This window comes from Equus przewalskii, chromosome 9, assembly GCF_037783145.1.
Source record: "Equus przewalskii isolate Varuska chromosome 9, EquPr2, whole genome shotgun sequence".
Taxonomy (NCBI): domain Eukaryota; kingdom Metazoa; phylum Chordata; class Mammalia; order Perissodactyla; family Equidae; genus Equus; species Equus przewalskii.
Genome location: NC_091839.1, coordinates 82,178,883 through 82,182,192, shown reverse-complemented (window position 1 = coordinate 82,182,192; position 3,310 = coordinate 82,178,883). Strand labels below are relative to the sequence as shown.

At 48.0% G+C, this 3,310-nt stretch overlaps 1 long non-coding RNA gene across 1 annotated transcript; it reads right to left on the bottom strand.

Moving 5' to 3' along the window:
* Positions 1–261: 261 nt before the first annotated feature.
* LOC139073657 (uncharacterized) lies at positions 262–3,054 on the bottom strand. Its single transcript, XR_011522658.1, has 2 exons — positions 2,596–3,054; positions 262–989 (listed from the first exon to the last, which is right to left on the bottom strand). It is a non-coding gene; the product is annotated as an uncharacterized lncRNA (long non-coding RNA).
* Between the last annotated feature and the right edge of the window lie 256 nt (positions 3,055–3,310).

The window sequence follows — 3,310 nt, the reverse complement described above, 5'->3', positions numbered from 1 at the left end:
CCAGAGCCAGCTAAGAGCATCCACCTGCCTAACTCTTGACGGAAGAGCAAGGTGGAGAGGAGCTTGGGCTGCAGCCTTGTGACCCGGGGCAGCTGGGGATCTTCCCAGAGTGGGAGGACCCTCAGCATCTGAAAAGCTGCACCGGCGGGGTGAGGGTGAGAGAGAGCACCGACCCAGAGAGGGAGCAGCCCTGAAGGAGGGAGGCGAGGCCCTGAGGACGAATTTTGATTTGATTTGATTTGATTTCTAGTCCAAAAAATCATATTATAAATTCTTTATTTATTTATGCCATGTTGAGACACGTTTTCCAGAAGAACGGAGGAGCTGTCCTCGGCAAGACTGACCTGCATGGCTAGACATTATGTTAGGTGGGCTCTGTGAGGTGCAAGGGGCAGAGACACTCAGATTACCTTTAGCGACAAGGGATTTGGTGAGGCCATGTGGGAAAGTCAGAAGAGGAAACATCACCAGTGAGCTGGTCCTCGGAAGCACAGGAGGGAGCCCTGTACGGTACACAGCAGTGCTCCCAAGCCTTTGGTGGCAGCTGCAGCCCCAAGACCTGGGCCTCCTGTTCTCCCTTCCACAAGGATCTTCTTTGCTTACTGCTCTAGCGTTCTACTTTCTGTCCTCAACTTTGTTGCCTTCATTTTCTCTCCTCCCTTCCCCCCAGCCACCCTCCATTCTGTTTTGGTTTACATTCCAGCTCTCTGAAAGAGAATTTATTTAGGCTGGCCTGAGACAAAATTTCAGCTCAATTAACAGAAAACCAAACTGGAAGCGGCTTACATCCATAAGGCTTTACTTTTTCTCCTGTAACAAGAGTCCAGAGGCAGGTGGTTGCAGTCATTGGTTCAGCAGCTCAATGTTGACATCCACAACTGAGGTTTTCTGTCCTTCTATTTTCCCATCTTTAGCTGTTGGTTTTTCATCTTCAATTGTGTTGCCTCATGGTTGCAAGATGGCTGCTGCAGATCCAGGCATCACTGTGTCTACATTTAAGGCAGGAAGATTAGAGCAGGGTCAAGGCCAGCAAGCTCTCCTGTTGAATTTGTCACATACACAGACTTCTGCTTATGTGTCATTGACCAGAACTGTGTCACGGTGACTATACTTGGCTGCCATGAAGGTCAGGAAAGTGAGTATTGAGCTTTTATAGCCTCGATTGTGGGAAGGCAGCAAGGCAGAAGGATGTTGAGAAACGCTACTGGCAGCCAGCTAATGAACAATGTCTGCCACAGTCGCCGTCTCACATGTGGCCTCTGTCTTATGCAGTGCTCCCAAACAAGCCACCCGCTGGAGGACTCTGCAGTCCCTGGGCAACCGCCTTTGAGTCAGGGGTTGATGTGGTCCAAACAGATGTCAACAGGACAGCTTTCCTGGGAAGGGGGTTACATGCAGGGCGAGAACGGACGGTACCTTAGTACCAGGGAGCTATCCAAACATGACCGTCCTCATCATGACCCAACTGCAGCTTAATTATCGTGGATTTAACTAGAGTGCCGCCACCCACACCCATGTGCAAGCTTGTTTGCTCACTCATGTATTGATTCAATAAATACAAACGAGATGAGAGGCACTTGTCCAGGTGCAGAGAGTACAGAAGTGAAGGAGTCAAGGAGCTGACTGTCTAGTGCAAGAGAGAGAACTGAAAACAATTATGTGCCTAAACGTAAATATACATATATTTATGTGTGCAAGCACACACACATATATAAAGAATTTCCTTAAATCTTAGAACAAGTCAAGTCCCTGTTTACGCTCCTAGAGTCTTGTTGCTCTCCTTGGTGATGATTACCGCAATGTCAGTTCTCAGATATTTGTGGACATATCATATGTACATCTCCACATGGTAAAAAGTGCCATGGGAAAAACAAAGGGAAGTAAGGGACAGTGTGGAGGCACGGGTAGACGTGAGAGGGTAGGGCGTATTGACTATAATTTATAGAACAAGCAGGATTCAGAACTATGTGCTTCAGCCACACACGTTTCAATCTGCCTTCCTTACAGGGAACTTGGTAGACATCTCTGCTCTAGAGAAAAGGGAAGACGACGCACAAGAGCCGGGTGCAGAGTTGGCTGCACACCCAGACTCTCTTCTCATTTGGTCATGCTTCCAATTTCTTAAATTATTTTCTTTGGTCTATCAACTTCCTCCAGGCCGTGTTGAGTGTGGCCTTCAAAATACAGCCTTGCTCCCAATCAGACTTCAGTTTACCCTTCGCCTTGACCTTACCCACCCCTCGTCCCACACTGGTTTTCTTGGTTTTAAAAATTCACAGAGGATGTAGTGAGGACCAACATTCACTTGGATATTCTCCAGCCATTAGGCATTGGATTTTTACCAAGGAAACTGGAGCTGCTCACTGGCCTTCTGTGTGGCTGTTACGATTTACATGGGATTCCTTCTATTCTCTCACTAGCCTGTGACCCTCCTTCCCCTCCCAACCCCCAGCTTTACCCAGGCCAACTCCCCTTTACTCTTCAGGTCATAACATAATTGTAACCGCCTTAAGAAAGAATTTCCTTAAAACTTAGACTAGGCTAAGTCCCTGTTTGTGCTGCTGTAAATCCATCGCTCTCCTTGATAACACTTACCACAATTTCCGTACTTATTTTCGTAATAGCTTGATTAATGCCTGTTTAGTTCCTCATAGACTGTAAGCCCCACGAGCGCAGGGATCACATCTGTCTTGCTCAGGTCTACACCATTGTGCCTAGCAGTGTTGGACGCACACAGCAGCACGTAATAATATTTAGCGAATTAATAAATATTTTTAGTCTCCAAGTGACTCAGAAGGGTAGGTACCGTGGTGGACACTGATGGTGCCCAGATCCCCCTTCAGGAACGGAAGCTCAGTCCACTCCCTTCCGGCTGCTGGTGGTGCTGCTGGCAGAAACCCTCAGCTGTCAACACGCTCTGAAGCACGTCTCAGTTAAAGAAAGGACAGCCCCAAATCACGTCCCCTTCCAGGAGTGGTTTGCACCCATGACTAACAGATGCTGGGAGCTGAAGGCCCAGCCACTCATACCAACTCAAGACGCCTCTAAAAAGTCATCCCAGCTCCAAGGGGTGGGCTAAAGCCTTTGTTGTGATGGCGTCACAGACCAACTTCCCCCTCTACTCAATCCTGTGTCCTTCACTCCTCACACGGGCCGATCACAAGAGAACAGGGCAAGTCTTTCACACTAATCTCCCCTCAGAGTCTACTTCCTGGTAACCCAACCTGTGATGGCTACTACAAAGATGTTTACAGAACAAACTGAATATCATATTCTGTCCTACTCCATCGACTCCTAAACAGCAGAGACC